General features: G+C 36.8%; 1 protein-coding gene across 6 annotated transcripts in view; it reads right to left on the bottom strand.

Annotated features, from left to right (window-relative positions):
• The window catches only part of CNOT6L (CCR4-NOT transcription complex subunit 6 like), a 179636-nt gene that overhangs the window by 69996 nt on the left and 95515 nt on the right, over window positions 1-14125 (bottom strand). The window lies entirely within an intron of this gene.

The following is a 14125-nucleotide window of genomic DNA, read 5'->3' as shown; positions in this document are numbered from 1 at the left end:
GAGCCACAGGGTCCTCTCAAGCCGCGGCGGCTGACGCCCCTACCACGTGCGGATTCCCAAACCAACTGAGAGAATTGGATCGGAAATCCCCAGGACGCGGAGAACGGTGACCGGGGGGATCCCTTCCAAACACGTGAGACAAACGTGTGCCACGAGCGCCACCTACTGGGTAGGACAAGAAAAACAGAACCCAGAGATTTCACAGAAAAATCTTACAACCTTGTTGGGTCCGACACCCAGGGAAATCTGACTAAATGCCCAGACACCAGCAGCAGAAGATAACGGTCCACGCTCAGAAGATTGAGAATATGGCCCAGTTAAAGGAACAAACCAATAGTTCAAATGAGAAACAAGAGCTGAGACAGCTAATGCTGAATAAACGAACAGAAATGGAAAACCTCTTCAAAAAGAAAATCGATAAATTGAGGGAGGACATGAAGAAGACATGGGCTGAACAAAAAGAAGAAATAGAAAATCTGAAAAAGCAAATCACAGAGCTTATGGAAGTGAAGGATAAAGTAGAAAAGATGGAAAAAACAATGGATACCTACAATGATAGATTTAAAGAGACAGAAGATAGAATTAGTGATTTGGTGGATGGAACATCTGAATTCCAAAAAGAAACAGAAACTATAGGGAAAAGAATGGAAAAATTTGAACAAGGTATCAGGGAACTCAAGGACAATATGAACCGCACAAATATACGTGTTGTGGGTGTCCCAGAAGGAGAAGAGAAGGGAAAAGGAGGAGAAAAACCAATGGAAGAAATTATCACTGAAAATTTCCCAACTCTTATGAAAGACCTAAAATTACAGATCCAAGAAGTGCAGCGCACCCCAAAGAGATTAGACCCAAATAGGCGTTCTCCAAGACACTTACTAGTTAGAATGTCAGAGGTCAAAGAGAAACAGAGGATCTTGAAAGTAGCAAGAGAAAAACAATCCGTCACATAAAGGGAAACCCAATAAGACTATGTGTAGATTTCTCAGCAGAAACCATGGAAGCTAGAAGACAGTGGGATGATATATTTAAATTACTAAAAGAGAAAAACTGCCAACCAAGACACCTATATCCAGCAAAATTGTCCTTCAAAAATGAGGGAGAAATTAAAACATTCTCAGACAAAAAGTCACTGAGAGAATTTGTGACCAAGAGACCAGCTCTGCAAGAAATACTAAAGGGAGCACTAGAGTCAGAGACAAAAAGACAGAAGAGAGAGGTACGGAGAAGAGTGTAGAAAGAAGGAAAATCAGATATGATATATATAATACAAAAGGCAAAATGCTAGAGGAAAATATTATCCAAACAGTAATAACACTAAATGTTAATGGACTGAATTGCCCAATCAAAAGACATAGATTGGCAGAATGGATTAAAAAACAGGATCCTTCTATATGCTGTCTACAGGAAACACATCTTAGACCCAAAGATAAACATAGGTTGAAAGTGAAAGGTTGGGAAAAGATATTTCATACAAATAACAACCAAAAAAGAGCAGGAGTGGCTATACCAATATCCAACAAATTAGACTTCAAATGTAAAACAGTTAAGAGACAAAGAAGGACAGTATATACTAATAAAAGGTACAATTAAACAAGAAGACATAACAATCATAAATATTTATGCACCGAACCAGAATGCCCCAAAATACGTGAGGAATACACTGCAAAGACTGAAAAGGGAAATAGACTCATATACCATAAGTTGGAGACTTCAATTCACCACTCTCATCAATGGACAGAACATCTAGACAGAGGATCAATAAAGAAATAGAGAATCTGAATATTACTATAAATGAGCTAGACTTAACAGACATTTATAGGACATTACATCCCACATCAGCAGGATACACTTTTTTCTCAAGTGCTCATGGATCATTCTCAAAGATAGACCATATGCTGGGTCACAAAGCAAGTCTCAACAAATTTAAAAAGATTGAAATCATACACAACACTTTCTCGGATCATAAAGGAATGAAGTTGGAAATCAATAATAGGCGGAGTGCCAGAAAATTCACAAATACGTGGAGGCTCAACAACACACTCTTAAACAACGACTGGGTCAAAGAAGAAATTGCTAGAGAAATTAGAAAATACCTCTAGGCGAATGAAAATGAAAACACAACATTTCAAAACTTATGGGACGCAGCAAAGGCAGTGCTAAGAGGGAAATTTATTGCCCTAAATGCCTATATCTGAAAAGAAGAAAAGGCAAAAATGCAGGAATTAACTGTCCACTTGGAAGACTTGGGGAAAGAACAGCAAACTAATCCCAAAGCAAGCAAAAGGAAAGAAATAACAAAGATTAGAGCAGAAATAAATGAAATTGAAAACATGAAAACAATAGAGAAAATCAATAAGGCCAGAAGTTGGTTCTATGAGAAAATCAATAAGATTGATGGGCCCTTAGCAAGATTGACAAAAAGAAGAAGAGAGAGGATGCAAATAAATAAGATCAGAAATGGAAGAGGAGACATAACTACTGACCTCACAGAAATAAAGGAGGTAATAACAGGATACTATGAACAACTTTATGCTAATAAATACAACAATTTAGATGAAATGGACGGGTTCCTGGAAAGACATGAACAACCAACTTTGACTCAAGAAGACATATATGACCTCAACAAACCAATCACAAGTAAAGAAATTGAATCAGTCATTCAAAAGCTTCCTAAAAAGAAAAGTCCAGGACCAGACGGCTTCACATGTGAATTTTATCAAACATTCCAGAAAGAATTAGTACCAACTCTCCTCAAACTCTTTAAAAAAATCGAAGAGGAGGGAAAACTACCTAATTCATTCTATGAAGCCAACATCACCCTCATACCAAAACCAGGCAAAGATATTACAAAAAAAGAAAACTACAGGCCAATCTCTCTAATGAATATAGATGCAAAAATCCTCAATAAAATTCTAGCAAATCGTATCCAACAACACATTAAAAGAATTATACATCATGACCAAGTAGGATTCACCCAGGTATGCAAGGATGGTTCAACATAAGAAAATCAATTAATGTAATACACCATATCAACAAATCAAAGCAGAAAAATCACATGATCATCTCAATTGATGCAGAGAAGGCATTTGACAAGATTCAACATCCTTTCCTGTTGAAAACACTTCAAAAGAAAGGAATACAAGGGAACTTCCTTAAATGATAGAGGGAATATATGAAAAACCCACAGCTAATATCATCCTCAATGGGGAAAAATTGAAAACTTTCCCCCTCAGATCAGAAACAAGACAAGGATGTCCACTATCACCACTATTATTCAACATTCTGTTGGAGGTTCTAGCCAGAGCAATTAGACAAGAAAAAGAAATACAAGGCATCAAAATTGGAAAGGAAGAAGTAAAACTATCACTGTTTGCAGACGATATGATATCATACGTCGAAAACCTGGAAAAATCCACAACAAAATTACTAGAGCTAATAAATGAGTACAGCAAAGTAGCAGGTTACAAGATCAACATTCAAAAATCTGTAGCATTTCTATACACTAGCAATGAACAAGCGGAGGGGGAAATCAAGAAACGAATCCCATTTACAATTGCAACTAAAAGAATAAAATACCTAGGAATAAATTTAACTAAAGAGACAAAAAACCTATATAAAGAAAACTACAAAAAACTGCACAAAGCAATCACAGAAGACCTAAATAGATGGAAGGGCATACCGTGTTCATGGATTGGAAGACTAAATATAGTTAAGATGTCAATCCTACCTAAATTGATTTACAGATTCAATGCAATACCAATCAAAATCCCTACAACTTATTTTTCAGAAATAGAAAAACCAATAAGCAAATTTATCTGGAAGGGCAGGGTGCCCCAAATTGCTAAAAACATCTTGAGGAAAAAAAACGAAGCTGGAGGTCTTGCACTGCCTGACTTTAAGGCATATTATGAAGCCACAGTGGTCAAAACAGCATGGTATTGGCATAAAGATAGATATATCGACCAATGGAATCAAATAGAGTGCTCAGATATAGACCCTCTCATCTATGGACATTTGATCTTTGATAAGGCAGTCAAGCCAACTCACCTGGGACAGAACAGTCTCTTCAATAAATGGTGCCTAGAGAACTGGATATCCATATGCAAAAGAATGAAAGAAGACCCGTATCTCACACCCTACACAAAAGTTAACTCAAAATGGATCAAAGATCTAAACATTAGGTCTAAGACCATAAAATAGTTAGAGGAAAATGTAGGGAGATATCTTATGAAACTTACAATTGGAGGCGGTTTTATGGACCTTAAACCTAAAGCAAGAGCACTGAAGAAAGAAATAAATAAATGGGAGCTCCTCAAAATTAAACACTTTTGTGCATCAAAGAACTTCATCAAGAAAGTAGAAAGACAGCCTACACAATGGGAGACAATATTTGGAAATGACATATCAGATAAAGGTCTAGTATCCGGAATTTATAAAGAGATTGTCCAACTCAACAACAAAAAGACAGCCAACCCAATTACAAAATGGGAAAAAGACTTGAACAGACACCTCTCAGAAGAGGAAATACAAATGGCCAAAAGGCACATGAAGAGATGCTCAATGTCCCTGGCCATTAGAGAAATACAAATCAAAACCACAATGAGATATCATCTCACACCCACCAGAATGGCCATTATCAACAAAACAGAAAATGACAAGTGCTGGAAAGGATGCGGAGAAAGAGGCACACTTATCCACTGTTGGTGGGAATGTCAAATGGTGCAACCACTGTGGAAGGCAGTTTGGCGGTTCCTCAAAGAGCTGAATATAGAATTGCCATACGACCCAGCAATACCATTGCTGGGTATCTACTCAAAGGACTTAAGGGCAAAGACACAAATGGACATTTGCACACCAATGTTTATAGCAGCGTTATTTACAATTGCAAAGAGATGGAAACAGCCAAAATGTCCATCAACAGAAGAGTGGCTAAACAAACTGTGGTATATACATACGATGGAATATTATGCAGCTTTAAGACAGGATAAACTTATGAAGCATGTAATAACATGGATGGACCTAGAGAACATTATGCTGAGTGAGTCTAGCCAAAAACTAAAGGACAAATACTGTATGGTCCCACTGACGTGAACGGACATTCGAGAATAAATTTGGAATATGTCATTGGTAACAGAGTCCAGCAGGAGTTAGAAACAGGGTAATATAATGGGTAATTGAAACTGAAGGGATACAGACTGTGCAACAGGACTAGATACAAAAACCCCAAAATGGACAGCACAATAATACCTAATTGTAAAGTAATCATGTTAAAACACTGAATGAAGCTGCATCTGAGTATAGGTTTTTGTTTTGTTTTGCTTTGTTTTTACTATTATTACTTTTATTTTTTTCTGTATATTAACATTCTATATCTTTTTCGGTTGTGTTGCTAGTTCTTCTAAACCGATGCAAATGTACTAAGAAACGATGATCATGCACCTATGTGATGATGTTAAGAATTACTGATTGCATATGTAGAATGGTATGATTTCTAAATGTTGGGTTAATTTCTTTTTTTCCGTTAATTAAAAAAAAAAAAAAAGAGAGAAGGGGTAATTGGAGCTGAAGGGATACAGACTGTGCAACAGGACCGGATATAAAAACTCAGAAATGGACAGCACAATACTACCTAATTGTAATGCAATTATGTTAAAACATTGAATGAAGCTGCATGTGAGGTATAGGTTTTTTTTTTCTATTATCGTTTTATTTCTTATTCTGTTGTCTTTTTATTTCTTTTTCTAAATTGATGCAAATGTACTAAGAAATGATGAATATGCAACTATGTGATGATATTAAGAATTACTGATTGTACATGTAGAATGGAATGATTTCTAAATGTTTTGTCAAAATTTTTTAATTAATAAAAAAAAAATAGGAAAGGGAGTAAAAATCAATAAGCTAAGTTCCTAACTCAAGAAACTAGAAAAAGAACAAAATAACCCAAAGCAATCAGAAGGAAGGAAATAAGGTATTAACAGTACACAAAGGTTAAATGAACAGAAGATATACAACGAAAATCCTAACCAAAAGAGCACTCATATAGCTATATCAATATCAATATAGATTTTAAGGAAAAGAGCAGCATAATGATAAAACGTTCAAATCACCAGGAAGGTAAAATACATAACATGCGCTTAATATACATAATTTAAAAGTTGAAAGGCTACAAAAAGAAGTAGACAAATGTATGAAGCAGGAAATGTTAAATATTAGCTCTTTCAGTAATGAATCAATAGACCATTCATATAAGGCATTAACTACATAGAAAATACAAACAATATAATTAACAAATTTCAAAAGATAAATAGAATACTGCACTGAACAACAGCAGAATGCAAATACAAACGTAAAATTTACAAATTTTTAAGGGGTTAAATCATATCAGAGTTCTTGGATCACAGTGAAATTAAGCCAAGAATCTATGACAAAGAAAACTAGGAGAACCCTCCTCTGCAAATAAAGAAACTGCTAAATGACACACGGGTGAAAGAAGAACTGATAAGAGCTATTAAACTATATTCTGGAATGAATGATAATGAAATAAATAGAAATTAAAACTTGTGGAATGCAAGTAAAAGCCATGTTTAGAGGGCAATTTATAAATTTTTATTTTGGAGGGAGGAAAAAAACTAAAAGTTAATGGTTTAGGTGTTTATCTCAAGAAGGTAGAAAAAAGTAAATGAAACGTCAATAAAGTGAAAGGAAATAATGAAGATATGAAATTAATGATATAGAAAAAACAAAATGGAAAAGACCAATAAAGCCAAAAGTAGGTTCTATGTTTCAAAGAAAAACAAACTGATAAACCCTTGGGCAGTACTATACACAAAGAAAATAGAGAAGACACATGTAACTAATATCTGGAATGGAAATAGTACATTACTATACACGCTACACACCTTAAATCTCATAAAATATTCTGAAACTTATGCCAATAAATTTGAAGATTTAGATTTGGATAAAGTGTGTCAATTTCCAGAAAACAGAACTTTCAGAAACTGATACAAGGAGAAACAGAAAATGAGAGTAGTCCTTTAGTTAGTAAAGACATTAAGCCATGAATTAAAAACTCTCTACAAAGAAACTTCAGAACCAGATATATTCTATAAACATTTAGTGAAGAAATAACCTAAATCTTAAGCAAATGTCCAAATAATGGAAAATGAAGAATTACTCCCAAAAAATTTTATCAAAATTTGAAAGAAACGAGGAAAATTTTGGCCAATCTCACCCATAATTACAGATATAAAAAAATCCTAAGTAAAATATTAGCAAATTCAATCTAGGAATAAATAAAAATGATAACAATATATCACAACAATGTTGGGTTTCTCCCAGGAATTCAAAGGTAGTATAAAATTCAAAAAACAATGTAGTTACCATATTGACAGAATAAAGGATTAAAATCATACACACTCATATCAATAAAGATATGCTAAAACTCAACATCTACTCGTTAAAAATTTTAAAAACCTAGAAAACTAGGAATAAAACAAAACTTCCTTAATCTGATAAAGGCTACCTGTACAAAAATGATAGCTGACATCCTACTTAATTGAAAATTATAAAAAGCAGTCAGGAATGAGATAAGGGCACCCATTACAACCAATTTAATCAACATTCTACTGGTTATCCTAGCACATGCATTAAATGTGATAAGGGGAAAAAGGAAATAAAATATGTAAAGATTAAAAAAAGAAAGTGATAAAAATTTCATTATTTGCAGATGGCATAATAATATAAATTGAAATTAAAATTTAATACAACAAAAAAATTTAGTACAAATAACGCATTCAGCTATTTAAAATGTTTTAAGTCAAACAGCCCTCTTATCTAAGAAAACTTTCATTTGGAATACAATTACTTTAGTCAGATAAATCTGGTGTTCTTAATTAAAATCCTGCTTGTAGAATTTGGTTCCCAGTGCCTGCCCATGCAAAAAAAAAAAAAAATCCTGCTTGTAAAGATTCCATAATTGTAGAATCAGCTTCCAGGAAGATGGCTGAATAGAGTAGCTCAAGTTCAGGCCTGCTCCACAGAAAAGTTGGAGAAGGGACAGGAGGGCAACTGAGACTGCGATTCAAGAGTGAAACTGACCTGGGAAAGCCTTCTGCACCACAAAGGGTAGCCCTGGTTGCAAAGGCCGAGGAGCTGAGAGGTGGAGGGCTGTACCCTGGTGCAGAGGCACAGAAACCGCAGGAGTGCACGGATGAGGAGCCACGGTCTAGGAAGTAAGCCAGGCCACGTTCCTTGAATGCACTACACTCACCAGCACAGCCTTGTGACCCACAACTCACCCCACATTAATGCACCTGAACCCCACCCACAACCATTCCATGAGCTCCAAGCCCCCAACCCACCAGCCCCCCAGCATGCATACCTGTCCCAAACCCCCACTCCAAGTGCAGCCCCAGCCTACCTCTTCTGCACACCTCATGAGCATGACCTTCCCCTCCCTGTCCCCTGCAGACTGTTGTCAGCACATAAGGCTATGGGCCCTAACCTTGTGCTGGTTTGAAAGGAGGTATGTACCCTAGAAAAGCCATGTTTTAATTCTAATCCCATTTTGTAACGGCAGCCATTTCTTCTTGTCCCTCTTCAGTACTGCATGCTTGAAACTTTACTTAGATCATCTCCCTGGAGATGTGACTCAATCGAGAGGGGTTGTTATACTGGATTAGGTGGAGATGTGTCTCTGCTCATTTCAGGCTGATCTTGATTACTTTACTGGATTATAAAAGAGGAAACATTTTGGAGAAAGCAAGAGATTCACAGAGAGCAGAGAAAAACGACATAGCCATGAGAAGCAGAGAGGCCACCAGCCAGTGACCTTTGGAGATGAAGAAGGAAAACACCTCCCAAGGAGTTTCATAAAACTGGAAGCCAGGAGAGAAAGTTAGCAGATGACGCCATGTTTGCCATGTGCCCTTCCAGCTGAGAGAGAAACCCTGACTGTGCTCCCCATATGCCTTCTCACTTGAGAGAGAGAAACCCTGAACTTCATCGGCCTTCTTGAACTAAGGTATCTTTCTCTTAGATTGAACATTTCTATGGACTTGTTTTAATTGGGACAATTTCTCAGCCTTAGAACTGTAAACTAGCAATTTATGAAATCTCCTTTTTAAAAGCCATTCCATTTCTGGTATATTACATTCTGACAGCTAGCAAACTAGAACAAATCTCCATACCCAGGCTACCCCCATCTCCAACCCATGGTGTCGCACAGTCTCACCCTCACCCCATCCCCCCTGAGCTCTGCACTTCAGTTTATGGGACTCCTAGACTTTGACATGCACACGGGCCCCAAATCACATCATTCAGCTAAGGGAATTTCAGTTTACGGCACTCCTAGACTCGCGCAAGCACATGGGACCCCAATTACGTCCTGAGAATGTCTCAGCTCTGAGAATGTCAGTTTATGGCAGTCCTAGACTTGTGTGTGCACATGGCCCTCAGTCACGCTTCACAGCATTGAGAAAGTACTGACCTGCACTGTTGGGTCACATATGCCTCCAACACATGATGGCATAACACTGATCTGCTGCTACAGCACTATATGTGCTCACAAAGAGACACATGCCTGAGACCAGTGCACACCAAGGTCACACCCCCCAGACTGGTGCACCCATACAGCTCCATCCTCCCTGGCCGCTGGGCATCAACATTCACAAGTACCACCTTAACATCCCCATCCTGTGCCTATCCCTGCCCTGAAACGAATAACTGCACTGTTATTCCCCACCCCATACTCTGTTCACTATGGAACATTCATCTGGCAAACACAAGGTCCTAGACTACTGTAAGAAATCAACTCCCAAAATAAATCAATCAAGATATGCAAAAAAACAACAACAATAGATCACCAAGCATATCACAATGCAGGCAGATATAGCCCTGCCTAAGGACCAAATTAAAACAGCAGAGGAGACACAGACATTGAAACAACTAATCAAAGATGTTCATATAACTCTACTTAACAAAATAAGTGGGATGGCAAATGCAAAAAGGAGATAAAGAAGCCAGTAGAGAGCATAAAGAGGAATTTGAAAGAATAAATAGAAAATAGCAGATTTCACAGGGATTAAAGATTCTGTGGACCAAATAAAATACATACTAGAGGCACACAACACCAGATTTGAAGAGACAGAAGAAAGAATAACTGATATAGAGGACAGGATAACTGACTTCAAAGACTCAAAACAGCACAGAGCAAAAAAGATGGAAAAATTTGAACTGGATCACAGGAAAATGATAGACAAAACAAAGTGCACAAACATAAGAATCACTAGTGTCTCAGGAGAAGAGAGGACTAAAGGGCTATGAAGAGCAGTTGAGGATATAATGGGGGGAAACTTCCCAACCCTTATTAAGGACATAAATATACAAGTCAAAGAAGCCCAGGAAACTCCAAACAGAATAAATCCAAATAGGCCTTCCCCAAGACACATACTAATCAGTTTGCCAAATGTTGAAGAGAAGCAGAAAATTCTAAAGCAGCAAGAGAAAAAAATCTACTGCATAGAAAGGAAACCACATAAGACTGAGTTCAGACTACACAACTACCACCGTGAAGGCTAGAGGCAGTGATATATTTAAGATCCTGAAAAAGAAAGACTTCCAGCCAAGAATTCTGTACCCAGCCAAATTGTCCTTCAAAACTGAGGGAGAGAGGGGGGCCGCGGTGGCTCAGCGGGCAAAGTGCTTGCCTGCTATGCCGGAGGACCTCGGTTCGATTCCCGGCCCCAACCCATGTAACAAAAACGGAGAAACAGAATACAATAAAACAAGAAAATGTTTAAAAATGTTTCCCTTTCTTCTATCCTTCCTTCCTTCTCTCTGTCTTTCCTTTAAAAAAAAAAAAAAAAAAAAACTGAGGGAGAGATTAAAGGTTTCACAGATAAACAAGTCCTGAAGAATCTGTCAACAAGAGACTGGCCTTACAAGAAATACTAAAGGGAGTTCTGCCAGCTGAAAAAAAAAAAGGACAGGGAGGGACTGGAGGAGGGGAACAGAACTGAAGAGTACCAGTAAGGGTAACGCAGAGGAGAAAAAGAAAAAGAGGGAAAAGAATACACAGATCTGACAAATAAAATTAAAAAGATAAGATGGTGGAATCAAGAAATGCCTTTTCAGTAATAACTTTGAAAGTTAGACTAAACTTACCAATTAAGATACAAATCAGCAGAATAGATTAAGAAACAAAATCCAGCTATATGCTGCTTACATGATACTCATCTTAGATAAAAGGATACAAATAGATTGAAAGTGAAAGGATGGAAAAAGATTTTCTACACAAGTTGTAACCAAAAGAAAGTAGGAGTAGCTATATCAATATAGGACAAAATAGACTTTAAACATAAAGACATCATTCATAAGAGACAAGGAAGGACACTATAGACTAATTAAAGGGTCAATTTACCAAAAAGATATAACAATCATAAATGTTCATGCTCCCAATCAAGGAACGCCAAAGGACATGAGACAGACACTGGCAAAACTGAAGGGAGTGATGATGTTTCAACAGTAATAGTAGGAGACTTCAATAAACCATTCTCCTCTACAGCGAGAACAACCAGACAGAAGATCAACAAGGACATAGAAAAGTTAAATAACTTAATAAATGAATTAGACCTAACAGACATAAATAGGTCACTGCACCTGAAAAAAACAGGATATACATTCTTCTCTAGTGCTCATGGAACATTCCCCAAGATAGATCATATGTTGGGGCACAAAACAGGTCTTCATAAAACTCCTGGTACCAAGTTGTAGCAGTTAGGGTTCTCCAGAGAAACAGAATCAACAGGGAACACTTGCAAATATAAAATTTATAAAAGTGTCTCACATGAGCGTGGGAACGCAGAGTCCAAAATCCACAGGGCAGGCTGTGAAGCTGACGATTCCAATGGAGGGTCTGGACGAACTCCACAGGAATTTGTCTATTTCATCTCAGTTGTCTAGTTGTCATAAAGAGAGCCTATCTCTTCTGAATCCTCCTTAAAAGGCTTTCAGTGAGTAGATTAAGCATCACTCATTGCAGAAGACTTTCCCCTTGGCTGATTACAAATGGAATCAGCTGTGGATGCAGCTGACGTGATCATGATTTAATTCTATGAAATGTCTTCATTGCAACAGACAGGCCAGCATTTGCCCAACCAGACAAACAGGTAGCACCACTTGGCCAAGTTGACACATGAACCTGACCATGACAATAAATTTAAAAACACTGAAGTTATTCAAAGCACTTTCTCTGATCACTACAGGATGAAGACAGATCTCAATAACCACCAAAGAATGAGAACATTCACAAATATGTGGAGATTAAACAACACTCTTAAACAACCAATGGGTCAAAGAAGAAATTGCTAGAGAAATTAGTAGCTATCTGGAGATGAATGAAAATGAGAATACAGCATATCAGAACTTAGGGGATGTGGCAAAGGCTGGGCTGAGAGGGAAATTCATTGCCCTAAAAGTCTACATTAAAAAAAGAGAAATAGTAAAAATCGAAGACTTAACGGCTCACATGGAGGAACTTGAGAAAGAACAGCAAATTAACCCCAAAGCAAAAAAGAAAAGAGAAATAACAAAGATTAAAGCAGAGAATAACTGAGTGGGAGAACAAAAGAACAATAGAAAGAATCAATAAAACCAAAAGTTGGTTCTTTGAGAAAAATCAATAAAATTTGATGGGCCACTAGCAAGACTGACCAAAAAAAAAAAAAAGAGAAAGGATGCAAATAAACAAAATCTGAAATGAGAAGGGGTCGTTACCATAGACCCTAAAGAAATCAAAAGAGGATACTATGAACAACTATATGCCAACAAATTAGAAAACTGAGATGAAATAGACAAATTCCTGGAAACACTGAAACAAGCTAACTGACTCAGGAAGAAATAGAAGATCTCAACAAACCAATCACAAGTAAAGAGATTTGAATGGAGATAAAAAATCTTCCTACAAAGAGAAACCCAGAGCCAGATGGCTTCAAAGGGGAATTTTATCAAACATGGCTAAAAGAACTAATATAAATCCTGCTCAAACTTTTTCAAAAATTGAGGAAAAAGGAACTCTACCTAACTCATTTTATGAAGCTAATATCATTTTAATACCAAAATCAGGTAAAGATGCTATAAGAAAGGAAAACTACAGGCCAATCTCCCTAATGAACACAGAAGCAAAATTCTCAACAAAATATTAGCAAATCGAATTCAACAACACATTAAAAGAATTATACCCTGCGACCAAGTGGGGTTTATATCAGGAATGCAAGAAAGGTTCAACACAAGAAAATCGATTAATGTAATTCAGCACATTAACAAATCAAAAGGGAAAAATCACATGATCATCTCGATTGATGCTGAAAAAGTAGTCAACAAAATTCAACATCCTTTTCTGATAAAAACTCTCCAAAAGATAGGAATAAAAAATAACTACCTCAATATGATAAAGGGAATATATGAAAACTGATAGGCACCATTGTACTCAGTAGAGACTGAAAGCTTTCCCCCTAAGGTCAGAAACAAGACAAGAATGTCCACTGTCACCACTATTATTCAACATTGTGCTAGAAATTTTAGCTAGGACAATCAAGCAGGACAAAGAAATAAAAGGTATCCAAATTGAAAAAGAAGAAGTAAAACTTCCATTACTTGCAGATGACATGATACTATACTTGGAAGGTCCTGAGAAATCTATAGTAAGTTACTTGAGAAAATAAATTAAGCAAGGCGGCAGGATATAAATTAATGTGCAAAAATCAATAACGCTTCTATACACAATCAACGAGCTAGCTGAGGAGTCACTGAAAGAAAAAATTCCATTCAAAATAGCAACTAAAAGAATCAAGTACTTAGGAATGAACTTAACTAGGGATGTAAAAGACTTGTACACAGAAAACTACGTAGCATTGCTAAAAGAAATCAAAGGAGATCTAAATAAGTGGAAAGACATTTCCTGCTCATAGAAAGGAAGGCTTAATATGGTTAAGATGTCAATTCTCCCCAGATTGATCTACAGATTCAACACAGTACCAATCAAAATTCCAACAACCTACTCTGAAGACTTGGAAAAGCTAATTACCAAATTCATCTGGAAGAGAAAGAGACTCCGAATAGC

Source organism: Tamandua tetradactyla, chromosome 24 (assembly GCF_023851605.1).
Source record: "Tamandua tetradactyla isolate mTamTet1 chromosome 24, mTamTet1.pri, whole genome shotgun sequence".
Classification (NCBI taxonomy): Eukaryota; Metazoa; Chordata; class Mammalia; order Pilosa; family Myrmecophagidae; genus Tamandua; species Tamandua tetradactyla.
The sequence above is the reverse complement of the archived record's forward strand: the minus strand, read 5'-3'. Positions and strand labels throughout refer to the sequence as shown.